The sequence below is a fragment of the Nelusetta ayraudi genome, unplaced genomic scaffold (assembly GCF_046127955.1).
Source record: "Nelusetta ayraudi isolate G7.1 ecotype Tasmania unplaced genomic scaffold, CSIRO-AGI_Nayr_v1 ptg000135l, whole genome shotgun sequence".
Lineage (NCBI taxonomy): Eukaryota > Metazoa > Chordata > Actinopteri > Tetraodontiformes > Monacanthidae > Nelusetta > Nelusetta ayraudi.
The window spans coordinates 9,725,804-9,745,245 of record NW_027466185.1 but is presented as its reverse complement, the minus strand read 5'-3'; positions in this window follow the sequence as shown (position 1 = coordinate 9,745,245).

The window sequence follows — 19,442 nt, the reverse complement described above, 5'->3', positions numbered from 1 at the left end:
GCCGACAACCTTGCTGCCCATCCCTTAATTTTCTAGCTTTCCATTGTCAAGCAGATCAGATATATTCGACAACAATAGACCTCGACCGGGCAGCCAATGAAAAGAGAATGGATTCCGAAAAAAATATCCCTTGAGGCAGAGTTTTTTTTCTTTCCTTTTCACTGTCAGCTGGTGATGGTCTCCACATCCACTGACAGCTCGAGGAGGCAAAGATGCACGCTTTTCTATAGATGCCGTCGTCTGAATACGAAACTTTGAGCAACAGCAACAACAGCAGTGAGAAAAAGAGCTGTGAATACACATGGAAGTCAATGGGACCGTATGGATTTTTTTCCTCTGAGGAAAGACTTAGCAAAACATCAGAACTGAGGTCTACACATACAGTGATCAAATATGTCCTAACAATAAATAGCGGTTTTATTGAAATACCTATAGATACTTTCACTTATTTAAACCCTTTTATGTTTACTTTTCCCAGACTACCAGAGCAGATGCAGAGGATCTATTTTTTTTTTTCCCTCCCAAACAACATTTTTTTTGCTGCGATTATGATTACAGCTTGCACGCTGCAGAGCAAATTGGGAAATGTAGTCTAAATTACAGTGGCCATCGGAGCTCAAGTGCTAACCAGACAAATTGTCACCGTCACTCACTGGCTGCACTTCCCGTGTTTGGCTGCGCTCTGTGTATTTGCTACGCATATTCCCTGCAGAGAGAAGTGAGGTTTTCTGTATTTGCATATTTATACTTGTTTTTACTGTGTGTGTGTGTGTGTGTGTGTGTGTGTGTGTGTGTGTGTGTGTGTGTTGAGCCGCCTCTGCCACTGTTTCAATTTTTAATCCCCACAGGTCTCTACATTCTCTATACATATATTGTTTGTTTTTTCCCCTCTGAACTATTTTTTTTTCTTTTTCTTTTTCTTTTTTGGGCGGGGGGGCATTCTACATTATTTTGCACTTTACTGTTTTCTTTCTCTTCCTCTCGCTTTAGCGGGCTACACACCATATCACAGTTCGCTATCAAATTCCCAGTCAGCGTACATGCCGTAGTCTGTTGCGACGCATGAATAATGCAGACGTGGATGCGCGCAGCACGACAATGCCGTTAACGCCGACAAAATCAACTCGTTACGAGCCGTTTGGAGGTGTTAGTCTGCTGCGTGCAGAAGTTTTCAGAAATTTTTTAGCAGGATTGCATGATTTTGTCATCCCTCTTTGCCAGAGGAAGATCTCATGATCCTTTGGAGGAACCATGACATCTCCACACACCATCCCGACCCTCGGTCCAAGTTTGGGGATTAATTACAGTTTGACAGGCTTTCCATTTCTATCTATCTATCTATCTATCTATCTATCTATCTATCTATCTATCTATCTATCTATCTATCTGTCTGTAGCAAGGGGCTGAACTGTTAAGGATACTGAGCATTTGATCTATGTTTTTTGATGCTTTTTTTAACCAGGAGTTGTTCTAATGTGCAACTGATGCCATCAGAGTCATAACAAATGAGCCATTTAGCACAATGGTAGAGTGGAGGAGAGTGAACCAGAGATTTCATCCCACTGCATCATCATCACCATGGTTACTATTTTTTTTTAAATGTATTATTATTTCAGTTTAGAGAGTTTCAGTTTCTTTGCCAACAGAACACAACAAAGTACACAGCATGACACAGTTGCTCATTCGTTCCTCTCGTTCTGAACTCCTTCATGAAGCGCTCAAGGCGTGGAGACTGATGCCCCAGGAATAATTTTACTCTACTGTTATAGAGAGTGGTCGGTGCAATGAGTTAAATATTTTTTTTTTTTCATCATAGTCGGTCTTCATACTTGCAAGCGTGCCTGGTATGAAACCTTTCCTTTGCTACATTCGGAAGCTAAGCCTGTGCTGAATGATTTACTCTCCGACGGCGAGGCCTCCAAAGATTGGCCCTCCGCCATGCATGACCACATGTCCATCTCGTTTAACATCCGTCAGACGCGGTGGCCCCTTCCGTCCGAAGTGCTGTACAAGCACTTTGCCGGATTTTCACTGAGCGTTTTATTGCCGACAAACAAATGTTCGGGTATATCTTCCTGCGCACGTCGTCAATCTCGCCTGATCAGACGCTGTGGCTTCCTGGTCAGGAGAGTCCAATATGGCCTTGCACGGGGCGTAACACTTTTCGCTGGACCCGGGTAAGTAACCTGTGACCTGATTGCCCCGCGTTGCCGCTGTCCTCCGACGCTTTGTTTCAGGTGTCGTCACAGCAAAGGTTGCACGTTCCGCTACATGCTCCCATTGGATTTTACGACGGTGTTGATGGCTTGCAAAGTGCTTCATTCTCCACATGTGACCGGTGCCCGGTCACACAGAGCTGCTACCTCGCTATACCATCTCAAATGCATGTGCATGTGTGAGATAGAGATAGGGATGCTACATGTGTGCGTAACCCGTGTTTTGTCGCCACAAATTTAAACGCGCTCGCCATAATTTCTCCCCAGGCCAAGGTCACTTTGGCATGAACCCCAGGTACACGGTACATCTAATGATATCATGTTAAGCCTCGCGGTGAGCCGGGTGCAACCTTCCCGTAATGCGCTGCAATGTGAATGAGTTTCCGGAGGGAGTTTGCAGAGGACGAAGGGGAAGGAGAGGGAGAGGTGGGGAACGCGTTGGAAATACGAAATGCAAGGCCTCCCTCTCAGTACCTCCACCACCACCCCAGCCGCGCCAGCTAGTCGGACGCCCCATGCATTCCGATGAACGCACACCTATTAGTGTGCCCTAGGTTTGGAATAAATATGAGCTAAACTCCGGTCGGATGGACGGATGCATGCCACCTTCCCCCATCCTTCCCCCAGGGCGACCGTCATGTTTGTGTCATGCATGTGCTTCGCCGGTGTGGCAAAGCCGAGCTGCTTTGATTAAACGCAGCTTGACACCAACTATTATTTATGCAACTTGCACTTTATCATTAATTGATATATGTTTAGATATGTATAAGATTTCCGCAGAGAATGCTGTGGCTCCGGTGCCCGTTGTTTCTGTTTCACCTGTCACCACACGTGTTGACCTATTTCCTTATTTATGTATAACATATTAAGCTGTAAGCCAACATGCCAGAGAAAGAGCATTTCTTGAATCCCTTTGGTTTATCTCGCGTATCTATTTAGGGAGCCTATAGAAAGTCTTTTTTTTTTTTTTTAGTTGTAACCAGGTCATACTGAAAGTGCAGAAATGCTCTGAGTGTGTCCTGTTCCAATCCATCTCTCCTTTAGTGCTTCTTCTTCCTGTCTTCCACCACCATCATGGACACCGTCTCTAGCAACTCACCCGCTTAGAAAAACTAGAAGATTTCTTGGTATTATTCTTTGTTTTTTTTTTTACTACAAGGAAAGGAGTGGCTGAGACAAATTCTTCCAGCTCATGCAGATTTTAAAAATTCCTATTCATCATTTATTGGTCCCTTGGTGCATTATGCTACACAATATGATTGACATTTTTGGCTAATTATTTCCTGTATTTTGCCGAGAAATACTTGATATATTGTCCGTTGACTCAAACACACAGGGTTATCTAGCAGATGCGTGATAAAGGCAGCACTTTCAGACAGATGGAATTTGCTATTCAATAAATAACTCATCCAGAAACATTCTATAATGTATCCAACTTCTGTTCAAATGTGGGAAGGAACCCTGAGTTTGAGCTCCTGAGACTCACCGTGCAGATACAAAGATCACGGAAGCTGTTTCCTACCCAGCAGTAAAACTCAAATCTACAATACAGGTTCTGTGAATTGTTCTTTCTAAGTTGTTTTATTTATTTATTTTAACATTTTTCACCATGGCAAAGAATACATTATCTGTCACCGCTATCCTGCTCTTGAGCAAAAACAAAATTAAATAGTTTCCTGACTGGCAGCCAGACAGTTGCACTTTGAGCCAAACACACACACACACACACACACACACACACACACACACACACACACACACACACACACACTTCCTCTCTCTCGCTCTCTCTCTCTCTTCTTTAGTGTGAATGCAGGGCCAATTATGTGCTTCATGATCTGCGGTCAGAGGCGCTTCTCAGACAATCACCCTAATGAGTTGGTCCTCCTCCAGATAGAGAAAGCTTCCCACTCGAGGTGTCGCTTGTAAATCTGCTAGCAAGCCGTGTGTGCATGGTTGTGTGTGTGTGTGAAAGAGAGAGAGGGAGAGAGGGCGAGAGAGAGATGAGAGTAAAGAAGGAAGTGAACGAAAAGGCTGCACTTTAATAGACATAGGGTAACTATGTACAGTATGGATGTCCATTTTGAGGCCCTTCATTCAACAGGAAGTCCTTGTAGACTGTGTGTGGACGCACTGTAGAGGTAATCCAAGAAAATTAACCCATTACTAATAATAATAATAACTTGCATTTATAAAGCGCTTTTCAAAACCCAAAGACGCTTACATAGGGATGAAAGGATGCAAACACAATGTCAGTCCTATGAAAAATCTTAACTTGCTACTGGCACTTCTAGAGATTGCACAGGAAATCATTTCAGAATTCAGTCTGCGGGTCTGTCACTGTTTTTCTTTTAAAGATGTCTTTTAACATTTTATTGATTTTGAAGATGAGGAGATGGTCACTGATGACGGGAGACCTCATTCCTTAGACCTTTATATGAGTCACCCGCCAAGTTTTGAGTCTCTGAGTCAGTGACACAAGCACCAAGCACTCAAAACACATCACTGACATTACTATTACATCGGATCTGAGTGATCTGGCATCAGACTGAAAGAAGCATATTTTAATCAGTAAGTCAGACAAGCATCTTGTGTTATGAGATGAACAAGTTCAACCTGGACTTGGATGACAAATGAATCTCCACAGACACGATGTTAACTTCAACCGCTCCCAGTTTTTTTGATCAAAGAGTGGTTCTAGCATTTTTAGCTCTATACAGGCCATCATCCTGAAAACCTTTCGTTAAGTTAGAATTTGGTGGAGTTTGCTCTGTTTTAGCTAGCTGTGGTGCTTTTCTTTTTCTTTTTCTTTTCTTTTTTTTAACCCGTGAGGACCTTTTGCGCTAAGCTTGAGTTAAGTTCTTCAAAAGCTCCTTGAGGCTGCGTTGCTGACTGGTTAGTGGGAGAGTGTATATTGATTGCAGTCCTCAAGCACTTTTAAGACAGCTTTACCAGTTCTGAGAGTTTTTGCAGACACGATTCATCCTGCGGTGGTATTTTAATGCTTGCATACGTTATTCTGCCACTATGCTACGATTTTGCTGCCAAAAAGTGATGCCTTGTTGGACCTTGCATTCTTAAAATGGGGGAAAACAATGAGAAACAGGCACTTGCTTAGAAGTCTTAAAACTGATGTGGCAAGAGGTAACAGTGGGATATTGCTGCCCTCTGTGACATCCCAGGCTGATTTCCAGAACTGCATGTTACATGTACTATACATTTTCTGAATCTCATTTTAGAGGATTATTTGTTGAGAGCTCAAGCAATGGAGGTGATAACACTCTTTGTGGAAGCTGATGCATTGTCTTTTTATCTTCACAATGCAAATGAAAAACATAAATTGCTGATCTGCATTCTATTGGTAGCCAGTGGCCAATGAATCAAACAGAGAGGGAGCCTGAGAGAAATGACGCCCGTTCACAAGTTAGATCGCAAAATACAGTTTTCTGTCTTTTTTCTTTTTTCTTTTTTAACTATCTAAAATAAGTTATGGTAGCAAACTTCTGCTCAGTGACTTGACACCACGTTGGACCTGGCATCGTACCGATTTGTGCGTGGGTTTTCAAACCCATCTTCTGTACATTTTTATTCCTTTCTTCCCATTTTGCCACGAGTATACTGACAAATCCATGGCCATCTGTCGTGCTAAAATATTTAGTTATGATCTGTTGCTGAATCCCTCTCCTGGGCTCCGTTACATAGTGAGGAAAGAAAAAACAAATCATCAGTGAGGTGGTGTCAGTTTGGGAGATCTCTCTCTCTCTCTCACAAACACTGTAATTGGTGTTGTTGTGATCAAGGACTGGTTTCCAGATAGGGAAATTATCAGGTGAGTCTCCCCACCTCTCGACCAGGAGCACCACTAAAGGTTTCTCCACTCAGGATGCCCTGGATGTGATGCTGACCCCCCCGATTTTTCACCAGACAGATGCAAGTAGCCACTTGAGCGGCCACACACCATAAATTACCCAAGAGGATCTCCAGCAAATGACATTTGTATAAGAATGATACATTTTTTGAGAGAAAAGTGTCAAAGTTCTAGTTTGAATGTGATGATTGACTGACTGTGTATTTTTATCAGAACTGGCTATAGTTTTAATGGGCCTGTGTGACATCACAAAGGTAAAATTTACAGTACAGCATTTTTTTAGCGCTCTCATTCTGAAAACTGGAGCAAGTAAAGGAGCAAAAGTTTCCAGAAAGTTCACTGACAGGTTAGAGGCACAAAGTGTTTCAGCCTGAAAATCTGTAACTGAAACTGAATTTTTGCAACTTATAGGACCTGATAAAAAAATATTCAGGCCTTTACATGAGGCGAAAAAAAATAATCAACGCACGATACAGACATATATATAGATCAGGTTTCACTCTGCTGTGCAAGTGTGTATTTGTGGAATAGGGATACTATTTGAAGCTGAAAAAACATCCTAAAGCATCCTGTGTGACCTTTAGGTGTGATGATTGGGACGTGGCAGGAGTAAAACTGATCCAGTGTGATGCCGAGTTTATGCATGATTGGCTCCATCCACTCAGGCCTGGGCCTTTTGTGTTAGGTGGACCATAAAAGGCAACCAACCAAATGGAGGCACTGGAACTCAGTGTCAGCTTTATTTTTAAGAAGCTTGTGTTGCATATGATTATGAATGTAATTGTGAATAAAATATAATCAGAGGTTCTAGGGGCTTTAGCTCGCAGTGCTCCTCTTCCAGAGCATCTAATTCCCCCTCATGAAACAAATGCTCTTTCAACCCCTGTCAGGGTTTTACATTCACTAGCTGACTCCGGTCCGCCAATGGCCTGTTTGTACGTTGATCAGGGAGGCATTTGCATCCACTCATGTGTTGAATAGGGTCACAACGCATCCCCGAACATCTGCACAAGTGCTTTGGCAACTTGGGTTCGCAATCTGTCCATGGTGTGTTCCGAGTTCTAAATTCACACCTGCACTCGGATGCGGTCATCGCGCGGTCAGGCACTGTCCACGATGCTGAATGTATGTTAAGAAAAAATGCAAAAACAAATGTAAAAACAAATCCCTGGAATTATTTGCCTGGTGACAGGCATTTATTTCTGTTCGCATATTCATTGGAGGGGTTGCACCATTTCAAGGATGTGCAAGACTTCAAGAAAATACACTTTGCCACTTTCACAACTGTGATGTCACTTGTCACGCAATGTTTCTAACACCCCCTAACAAAGAGCCTTGATAAAAAACTGCTTCAAAGTTGACCTTGCAGACCTTGGCTATAACCGCTGGTTCCCGTTGCTTTTCTATGGTCTCCAAACAGTCCAACCAGTCCAACCAGTCTGCCCATTCTGCCCTCTGACATCAACAGTGCTTTTTCATCCAACCATCTTCAGCATCAGCAGCTGAAACACTCAGACGGGAAGCCCATCTGGCACCAACAACTCTGCGTTTGCTACGTTCAAAGTCCCTAATTTGGTGCACGCATTGAATTAGTCTTCACCATGTCTGCATGACTTGCTGCCATGCGATTGTTAAGACAAGCAACTTGTCTGAACAAGCGTTTTGACATTGTACCTAATAAAGTGAGTCCATGTCTATTATGGTCCTCTTTAAATTTGCATTTGGAGACCAAAATAAGGTTTATTCAGGGGACACAGCAGTCTCAGTATACTCGGCGCGTCTTCATTCAGTGCTTCTGAACATCTAAACCACATTAACTTGGAGATTTCAGGCGACACCAAGGACTGCACACTTGTCCGTTTGCTTTGTTCAACGCGTCGGCGTGTACGCGCATGCTGAATGCAAAGAAAAAAAAGGATGACAATAGGAGCCTCACGGATCCGCCGTGGAGACGGCAGGGGAGATGAATGAGAGACGTATTGCTTCCCAGATTAGGTTTGTTTTCCAATCATCTTCTGGCCATATACCATATTGATTAAAACCTAATAACCTCATAACACGCTCTCCTCTACCATTCTCATCCTCCTGCCATCTCCCTTCCCACCCCTGCTCCCTCCAACCTCCCCCTCCACCGCCCAACCCCCCACCCCTCCACCGCTCCACCCTCCCGCTCCCCAAAGAGAAACGACTTGCCGGCTCCCCTCTCGCCATTAAAGGAAGCGCTGACAGCAAATCATTCTTCCTGACCTCAGAGTTGAGCCTTTAATTTTGACGATACCGATCAATCATGACAAGGATATCAAATGAAAAAAAAAATTAAAGAAGAATGTAGAGCGGATTGGCTGGATTATACCTCCAGCTCACAATTAAAAAAAGATATCGCCCGTCAAACATCAGTCGCACGACAGCCGCCAAGCTGGGGGGAGCGACGGTTCTGCAAGGGAGAAACAATCGGATACGTTGATAACATTTGTCTGGAGTCGGCGCCACACTCGGCCCCTCGCAGAGAGCCGGGTCTGTTTAGGTGTAATCACTTTTGGCGGCACTCGTGTTTCCGACGCTTGACGGTTAAAGTTTCCTGAAGGTGAAGCTCACCTTGTGCGGCTACTCGACAATTTGTTTCGCACTTCCTGCACCGCGGACCTGACCCTCCCTCCCGCACTCGTAATTGTGGCCTCCGTCCCTGTCGACGTCACCCTGCCGGCAATTTACCCCGGGTCTCCGAGCATCGCATAAAACTACCTCTCTCCCATCAGGGCTCTTCTCAACCTCCTCCATCTGCACGGCAACATCCTAATGTGACGTCCCAGCGCACTTAAGAAGCTTGATGAGTGTTTTTTATCCAGGAAGGACATGGGGAGGAGGAGGGAAAGATTTGAAGATATGATGGGCTACACACACACACACGCACGCACACACACACGCGCTAAAGAAAATAAGCACAACCTTCCCAGAGGCTATAACTTGTGTTTGATGGACCACTATTGCTTTTACTGCCACTAATCATGAATGATGTTCATGCTTTTTTCCCCCTTTGCTTCCTGTTGAACCCATATTATCATTTTTTCTGGCCTCATTATCCTTCTGGTCCTGATGAAGCATCACCAGCTCGGTTCTTCTCGCCATTCGCAAAACAAACGCACGCATCCGTGGAGACAGCTGATGACTGTGAATTTAAAAACTACGCACACTCACACTCTCTCCCCCCGACAAGTGACATTTAAGAGGCTTGGCTCCAGTTTTGGGATCACTTGATTTCTTCCCCATTGCAGTCCTTGGCCACAGTAAAAACAAGCCTTGCTATATTAACCTTATTAGTGTTATTTGCATTCTAATTAACGGGGAATTTACTAGCCCAGCAGGGGAGATTAGAAGCAGGAGGAGGCTGCCGGGGGCATGTGGCAGACGGGAACCTCTAACAAGGCTTCTGCTTTCATGTTGTGTTGACACGTTGTCTGCCTCGGCAGGCTTGCCTCCTTTTATTTACTCAAAAAAACAAAATAAAACAAACCCGCCCAAGCTTTTTCTTCAAATTGAAGTATACCAATACTAACATTTATGTTTCTATTGCCAGTAATAAGAGTAACAATGATGATGGTGATGATAATAATTCATATACATGTTTTGATAGAAACATGGAATTTGCCAATTTGAAAGGCCAAGTTTGGTAAGACTAAAGCTATAAGTAATGCTACTACTACAAGTGCTAACAATACTACTAATAAGAATAATGATAACAATAGTAAATGATGCTGAAGTGGTATTCATACCTGTTTGTTTTGTTTATATTAAAGGCCAAGTGAGTGACCATCCTGGAAAAACTTGCCTTCTCAAACAGACGTGGCCAGTTAGAATGTGACTTCTCGTTTCTTCACAGCGCCAGGCTGGTTTTGATATTTCAGTCAAATGCTGACCGACTGACCATGTTACCCTGCCGGCAACCCCAGTTGCAACAGAAGGTTCATCGATACTAAGTTTCGTTGTCCGCTGGCTGGTTTTTGCAGCCAGGCATGTTAGGGTGAATTTTCTTACCGTTTATTTATAGAGGCATTTTGTGGTTATGAGTTGAAACAGTCAGACATGTGCATTCAGTAGTGTAGACAAGGTCAAATTAAGTTGACCTGCAAAGGTTATCGTGCTATTTACCTGCATTCTGAAATTTCATCCAAAAGTCAAAAGCTTTCTGAGCAGTGTGTATATGCTAGGATTTGAAAATTGGGCCGTATTGTATGAGGTATGATTAATGACTAGGTGGTGGCGTAAGAGCCTTTCGAGCCAGAGGGGACGATGGATTTTACATTCTTTCCGTCTGCTGCCTGCATTTTAGTTTATCTGCACCCTAAATGTCAGCAGCCATGTCTGACCCCAGTATTGACTCTTTTTGTTTCCCCAAATCCTGTCAGGTTTGTCTCTCCGGTCATTTCCAGGCTGAGTAGATCTCCATGTCGGTCCCCCCTCCGTTCCCCAAAAGTCCCCTACCTCAGTGTGAGAATGTATGTACCTTTGAATGGAGAAAAAAAAAATCAGAATTGATTCATCTGTGCATTCTGTTCTGTTCTCTCAGTTCCTCTACAAGTCTTTTATCCCCCCGTCACGTCTTGTCTTGCCTTCGCCATCGCCTCGGCGGTCGCTTGCCTTCTCTCGGCGAATCCCTTTCCTCCAGCTCGTTAGTGTTTCTCCTTGTAAACAACAGCGGGGAGACACAAAAGGGCCCAAAGGCCGAACCTGGTTACACTGTGGGTCGGCAGGTACAGCAATCCCTGCATTTCTTATTTATTTTTTTCTGGCGGAGGAGCTCCGATCGAGCCAATCAGCGAACTCGAATGAAATGAAACTCCTCTGGGGTCACGCGGCCCTAAGTGAGGTGAGCATCCCGATCAATGTGATCAATAGGAGCCAATGATGGCTGGGAACCGGCGAGCGTCGCTTCATAAAGTCAAGGACGAAGGCATGACTCTGCCGCACCCTGTCTGATTGGTCTGAGGAAATGGATGATTGGAGGCAGAGTGAAGCCATGTAGTTCCGACAGAAACATATATAAAGATGATCAGGCATCGGAGGCAGTGGCGGCTCGTGCAATTCCTCTTTTCTTGCATTTCTTTTTTCTCTTTCCTCATTTTCAAGGTCTTGATGGGATTAAGCGGTAGCCTGTTTGCCTTGGTTCACATATTTGACAAGTCTCCTTTGTCCCCCACCTCTTAGTCCCGTTTTCTATGCTCTCTCAGCTGATATTGTCCTCAGCTGCAGCTAGCAGGGGAAAAAAAACAAAAACATTTCAGACCTTGTGGATCACTAAGCCTTTCATTTGGCTGCGCTCAAGTATTTTGAGGACTGACGTCTAATGTGCGGCTCATGCAAGGGAAATCACTCGCAGGACTTGGTTAGTCAGTAACGTACATGTTAACAAAAATGTTTTATTTGTTATGTTAGGAACTTTAGGGATGACTTGTACAAAAGCTGTCGACAGTTGGTTCCCGACAAGTCTGTTGGTTGTGTAAGTATAAGTCGGGTCAAAGTCGTCAGTTTGGATTGTGTGAGAAGGTTATTGAGATGATGGGGGGTGGAGCTGTTGCTCTTCCTGTGGGCTGTCTCTGACACAAATAGCATTCGCACAGTAGTGTTAGGGTGTTTACCCACTAGCCCTGTGCGGCTAGTGCCAACCCTTCACGGTACGGGACAGCTCGGTTGAAAGGTATTTCCATAAGCCTGACCAGTACGTTATTTTATTTTGTTTTATTGTGCCTCCCGTGTCCCCGGAACCATAGGATTCACTTTTTGTATTAACCATGGTTTTGTTTTGTGCGAGACATTTTTGTAGGGCTTAGAATGATTTTTTTTAATATTGTTGACTTGTATCAAAACACTGTCCTAGAAGAGAAAATGTAGACGCTGAAACGATCACCTGAGTCTCACAGTCGTTTATTATTAGACAAGAATATCCACACAACTTAAGTCCACACAAAGCACAAAACAGCAACAACTCTATTAGACCGGTGTTAACAAGCGAGCAGCGTTTAAAAATCGCTATAGCGAGTGAGACTTACGAAACTTGCGAGCCAGAATCGCCGCCTCTTAAGTTTCCCTGCCAGGGAACACAACACAAGCAGAGCACGGAGTTAGCGGTGGTGGCTAGTGGTTTATCCACACGATTCAGCGGCCATACTTTGCAAATAGCCTTCAAACTAAAGTTGCTTGATGTTACAAAACACATTCACAGTCCTCAAGCATTTTTCCAAATAGTGTCGTGGCCGACTATTCTCTCGTCGTCCACCGGCCGAGTCGAGCCCGTCTCACTCCCGTTGGCCACCACGTCAGTGTTCCATCGCATCCGAATTAGGCTGAACAAACCTCCAACATTTTCTCTGTTCGTTCCACTCCGACTGTTGTAGTCCTTGGTGCTTCGGTAGTCGCTCAGCATTTTTCAATTTTACTTCTCTGGACACTGTTTCGCTGTACAGTGACGGCGACCAGGCTGCGAAACCATGAAGGCTTTTCATTGCGTGTCGCTCCGTCCGTCCAGCTCTCTCTTTGAGCTTTTTCTTCGGCCACAGAGAACAGAAACGTCTGTAGTTCTACGTTCGCCCATGGTACAGTTTCATAATTTTTTCAGTTTTTAATACGTGAAACTGTAAAAATCCACACGTGGGGCATTTGAAAAAATGGCGGTTTTGGTCTTTCGTGAGAGACTGCCTTTGGCGTTCGTCAAAACTTTTACCCAATCAGCGCCCTGCACGTTGCCACGTCACCCATACTGTCTCAGCTCTACTCGCTTCGAACCCCAAGGAGGCAGGTACCAAAATCATAACCCCTGGGACCGTGCTGGGGCTCGTGGAAATGCCTGATTACTGACCCATACCGTACCGAGATGTTACCTAGGGCGCCTGTGGGTAAACGCCCTTAGTGTTTGGTCTGTTCTCTGCAGTTAGAGAGCTGGCTGCAGCAAGGACGAGTCAGTGGATGAGTTCACAAGGACGAGGAATCGTGAGTCATCAGTTAGTGAAACTACTCTACACTACACAACGATTCACTCAGGGCTCGTGTAACATCCATCCGTCCATCCATCCATTTTCAGTTCCCACTTTGTCCTGCACTCAGGGTTGCAGGGGTCTGTTGGGTCCCCTCCCAGCTGTCATAGGCGAAAGTAGGGTGACACCCTAGACAAGTCTGCTGGTGAAACATACAAAGGAAAATTAGCACAGGGAGCAAATAATGCCTTAAATCTGTTTTTGATTGGCAGGCAAAGTTAGGAAAAATCATGCAAGGCACGATGCTACATTGCGATGTTTTATTTTCTAGATATCAGATTTTGCAAACGAGCATAATGCTGAGAAATCCTCCCGTTGGCGACACAAGGTTCTATCTCACAACAACAGCTCAATCTGCACTCACTTGCTTTTCTCTCCTGCTCTGTAGAAGTGCATCAACTTTTTCGTCTCAACAAACTCCGAGGTAACCTTCATGACAGAAGCCTTCACTGCTTTTGAGCACCAGGCATAATATTCCTCCTTGCTGTTCACCCACTGATCAGCTGCCAGTCATTTGAGGGCGTGTCAAAGTACTCCGCCATTTATTGATGTCATGGTGTTTTCTGAACACACTGAAGCTGAGTCCTTGTCGCGGCCTCAAAGGTGGCTTGAACGGAGCGGGGAAAAAAACATGTTTCATTGATACGCACGATGACTCAGCTTCTATTTCCTCTGGTAATGGGGCATAGGAAATGCCTTTGCCTCGCAAACGCGGACACTTTGAGCAAACAACGGCGCAGAACCTGCCGCAGCCAAATCCTAATTGGAGTGCACTTGGCCGCCGTGTAAAGCGGGCGCACATGAAAGATTTCGGGAGAGGTGTGTGTTCATCCGCACAGAAATTAGACGTATGCTAGCGCTGGGCATTTAATTGGATTTCAATTTCAGCGACAGTTTTGGCTTCCAGTGATCACAAGCCGGTTAATTAAAGGCAAATGTTATGGCATGCGTGGTGTGTGCGCACGGTAAAGTGAAACACTCACTGGCGGCGTTTTGAGAAGGAATGGGCTGACCGGCCACTTTATTAGGTACAACTTTCACTTAACTGTAAACAGAAATACTAAAAAAAAGAAAAATAGAAAATATATACTGTATATGTGAGGGTATTCCATGTGAACCAAACCATTACAAGTTGTCGCCATGGCAACATATTGTCGTGTGCGCCATCCTGTCATTCTGTTACGCCTCCTGCCTGTCTGTTTTTGCCCACTCTGTCCGGCGGGTGTCCATCTGCTGACTCCCATCTGCCTGAACCCAGATGAAATGAGTGCAGAAAAAAAAGAAAAACACACAACACGTGACACTTGATTTTTGCTTTGTTTGCTTTTTTTTCAATCTTCATTTTCTTTGGAGTCCCTTAAGTGAAGGCTTGTAGGTTTCTGAATCATGCCGGACTGTCCAGTCAATCAGAAACAAACAAAAAAAAATACAAAATACAAAATGATATAAAGATTTTGGTTTCCGTCACTGCGTCTGTGTTTGCAGTCAGTCAACGTGTCATTAAAGGGAAACGTGCAAACCGGCGGGATCGCCACGTTTGTCAGGAGGTGGGAGTCGCTGCGGCGCATAAACACTTTCATTAACCCAATTACCGTCCCAGGCTGCTTTCACAAAGGTGAGCTTTGCTCATCCAGTTGTTTCCAGTGTGTTGTCTTTGCTTCCGGTCTCTCTCCTCCCTCCGTATCTCCCTCTCTCACCCTCCCCACCAGACAAAATGCAGTCTGCCAAAAAAGCCAAGCTGTAGAATTAGCAAAGGTAATAGATGTGATAGGCTTACTAATCCAGCTGGCGCTTGTGCACAGAATTACAAAAAAAAATGGTCTATGAGCACAAGCGGGGTTCTTATATTGTCGTGTGACACGCATTTGCATGTGTGTGCGCCTGTGCTACGGCCGGATGGTCACAGATGTTGGACACATGCGCTCGGTTGCATATGTCTCCCGCAGCTGTGGCCGTGGCACAAACTTCAGCGGTCGAGGCCAAAAGTAAACGTCGGCCTTTGAGACACGCACATCGGGATCTGAACCGTGTTGTGTCGGTGCGTTAGACGAGCTTTTGCAGAGCACTGTAGGATTTATAGTGCATTGCTGCTAACTTCGGCAGGGATGGGATTTCTCTGACGTGTCCTTCCTGCTGATCGCAAAGAGTCAAAGACGCTCTGTCACGCTCAAGTGGGACTTCAAGGTTTGTGAATAAATGGAAACAGGTGTTTTTACGGGGACCTCATTGTGAAAAGAGAAGTCGACTGGCTTGTTTTCACCCACATTCTTTTTCGATGATGTGCCAAGACCGGTGAGCTCGTGACAGGGAGAGGGTGGGTGAGGGAAAATAACACAATTTAAAACGCTGTACCTTTAATGCAGCTCTTGTAACAGCCGCCCCGGAGTCCAGCGTAACGCCGGCGTAGGGCGAGATAAGCTTCTCCTGCTATTTTCAGCCTTGTTCTTTTCACGTAGAAACGCCACCCACATCTGATACGACTGCTCCTGTAGCAGCAGGCGTTATTTACAAGCTTCTTCTTCTCCTTCTGAGATGTTTTGTTTTTTCTTTCAAAGCACTTTAGAGCCACCACTTGTAGCTGCCATATCGTGTCCGTAAAGCAAGCTTAATGGTTTTGAATGCGCTGAAAGCTCCAATTAAAAATACGGCAGAGCCAAAGATTCCTTGTTTGAAATGTGAGTGGCTCAGCTTGATGTGCAAGAATAATTTAGCACACGAAAAAAGTGGCGAGGCTCTAAAGCATGTCTTTATGTTTGGAAAAATGTATTTTTTGCAAGGAAAATCATTCTCAGAGAAAATGCATCTAAGTTCACAAGGAGTCAGAATGTCTCTGTCAAAATGTAAATGTCACTCCTGCTGGCCGCGGTGGCAGCCGTGCGGCTTTGACTGGCACTCCTGGCCAGCGGGGGTGACACCGCCGCTCTCAGCTGTGTATCAAATTTAAGGGTAGATTCTGATCAGCTGAGGGCCTGTACTCAATCTGCATAAAAGGCATTTCAAGCCGTCCCAATGTGACTTTGACTGTGTGTGTGTGTGTGTGTGTGTGTGTGTGTCACTGTTGTTTGAGTGTATGTGTGTCTTCCTGCTTGAGTCCCAAAAAAGATGATTTGCACGCTAGAAGGGAGCAGATTTTCATATATTTAAGGGCAGCCACGTTGCTAAGCCAGGCTGAGGGCACTGATGCATTAGAAAAGCTTGTGTAAACCATAAGCTGACACATACTGAGAACACACACACACACACACACACACACACCTCACAGGCGCATTACTCTTTTCCTCTTGTATTTTCTTCTCCAAATTATATTTAGCTTCCTTCCTTTTGCTATTTTTCCATCTATTGTTCAGTGTTTTTCCAGTGGACATTAAATTGAGGCATATGGCCATGGTATTGAACGCATGTGCTGTGAGGTAAATCGATGAAAGCGACAGAGCAAACCAACAAAGAAGTGTGTGTGTGTGTGTGTTTTAATTCTGCCATCTCATCTTAATTAAATTTTTGCAAGCCCGAACGTAAAATCATAAAAAAAAAAACATTTAAAAAAATCCTTCTTGATAAAGCCGGGGATACCACCACGTCCCCAATTAGTCCAAGTATTTATGATGCAAAAAGAAAGACATTATGGAGGTGGCAAAAGATTAATGCTGTGATTTCACAAAAACTCCTGAATTCTAGATGTTTGCTGTTTTCGCTGGATCCCCTTCCAAACGCGTGGATGTTCCAATAAAGAAACTAAAACTCAAGAGTTTTTCCTCTCCAAAAGTATAAAGAAGGGGCTGAATCTGCTTTTTTATACAGGTCTTTTAGAGTCTTTTAAAGTATATAGAAATGTGAAAATGGGTAAAATATGGGCAGTTTAATTAGGCAAACTGGGTCACCAGCAAATTACATTCTCATACAAAATTCCTCTAACTACATACTGTACTCTTTTTTTCTTTTTTCTGTACTTTTTAATCTCATTTCATGCTGTTCCACAACTACTAGGTCAGGGAATTTTATTGCTTTAAAGTTGACATGAAAAGGGAATGAGAGTGAGAGAGTGCGAGAGATCTGTTTTCCTCTAAGATGGAGAATCACAAGGAATCACCCCGGTGTTCCCGTCCTATTTTCAGTTTGCACTGCCTCTGCCAAGGCAGGGCTGGATAACAAGTATCTCAAGCACTCGCATCATTAGTTGGACCGTGACAGGAAATGCACATTGAGAGAATGTAGAGGTGGCAAAGTGTGGAGGCATAAATAAGTAAGCAGTGGAGAAGAGGTGCAGAATTTGAAATATGCAGAGCGATGAACCTCTGCGGACCCTCGTTGAAGGTGCGACGTGAGACCTGATGATAGTGATGATGATTCTGCTGTTGTTGTTTTAACAGGCGAAGGGAGGCAGCGACGAAGCAGAATGATGAGGTGAGGAGGAGAAAAATGCATGAAAAATGTTTCAGGAGGATACTCGACCTCAGCCACTCCGGAGCTCCGCTGTGTGTTGTTTAGTCGTACATTTACAGTTGCATTAGCAGGCCAAAAAAATAAATAGAAAAATAAATAAATCGCCGCAAGTGCATCAGCATAACCGCTTTACGACGGTTCAGATGACAATGGCAGTCGCACAGAAATCGAATCCATCCAACCGTTCAGCTCCAAAAGCGGCTGAAATCTGCAAACATCTGCAGAGTTTCGCAGAGCTCAAGCGGCTCACATTATATGCATGAGATTCACTTCTGGTATTGAAATATTGACAGATGCAGCTTTTTAAGGCTGGAGGAGATAGCAGCGGGTAGGGTGTTGACTGTCACTGCAGGCGGATGTTATTGGATGCCGACCCATTACATTTCTTTTATGCAAGAATCACAAAACAGGCTGATTTGTCAGTTCGGTCATCAGCTGCTCAACTGTGACGCTCATATCTTGGAGCCCTGTGCTAAGATGCGCTGGCCGATTAGCCATGCTGCCATATGCAAGAAGTTGATTGGAAGAAAAATCATCAGTTCATCACATTTACCCAAAGCCATCTGCTCGTATTTTATCAGCAGTTTGAACAAAGTAGACGCAGCTCGATGCTTCCTCTAAATTCATGTAGCTAGCTAGTAGCGCACAGTTTGATTAAACTCTATAGTACATTAATATTATTATTATTATTAATAATAATAATAATAATAATAATAATAATAATAATAATAATAATAAGTAAAAGTAAAATCTCTTGGAAGATCTTAAGTGCCTTTCTGCTTTTTTCTTAAAACGTTAAGGTTATGTTTGGCCGAAATCTCAGCTACTGCGGCATTCACGCTAATCGGTTTAGCATCGGCTAACGGCTGGCAGGCGCCTTTTTTGTTTCTTCCTTGTCTTCCTTTTCAATGAAATTGAAAAAGGATACCTGCTGTTATTTCCAAACCAGGGAGAGATCTTTGGTACACTGCTGGACAATGACACAGTGCTGGAAATGATCAGTTTGTAATGTGATGTTTTTTAAGTGAAGCAAAAGAAGTGAAGGATGGACTGTTCTTATTCCCGAGGAGTGCACTAACAAGCTAGAGACACAAAATGATTGTCCGCAACGCTGGTGATTTTTTTTGCACACGACGGGACCTTCAAAGTTCCATCTCGGAGGACAATCGGTCACTAGAACCGTGTCTTGCTATTTATATATTTTGTCTGTTTGGACTTTATTTTTGCTGCCTTATTTTCCTCTGTTGGCCCTGTTGTTAGCGTCCGTCCCTCCGTCCTCTCCTCTTTCTGAGCCATCGGGGGGTTGGGGAGGAGACCGGGGCCGACCTGCAGTAGAGTGTAGCAAAGGCCATGAGACCATCCATCTGGAGAGCCCCGCCCCCTCCCATCACCGCCACCACCTTTCTATCCCTAAATGTGTGACAGGGGTCACCTTAGAGCCAGACACTTTGTGGACACGCCACAGAAGATTTAGACATACACACACGCTCACGCACACACATACGCAGTCATCCTGATGTGTCCTTGTCCAACCCTAACCCTTCCTCGCCATGTCCCACAATTCCTCTGCTCTCCTCTCAGACTTTTGTCCACTTTAAGCCGCTGCTTTTTCCATCCTCCTGCCTCTCCTTTCAGGAGAAAAAGTTCTTAGAAGGGCAGGAATATAACTCTTACAAAAGTCTAACTTCTGGTTAATTTTTGTGATTTTTTTTTTTTTTTTACATAATTTAACTCTTCCTTCCTTCAGTAGTGCGGTTTGTAATTAGTCATAGTGTGGCAAGCAAAAAAAAAAAAAAAGAAAAGAAAAGAAATCTTTTCAAAAGGCCTTTTTGAAAGAAAGAAATCCACATTTGTAATGACGCTCGGCCTTCTATCTGGACGCTGCGTCTGTCT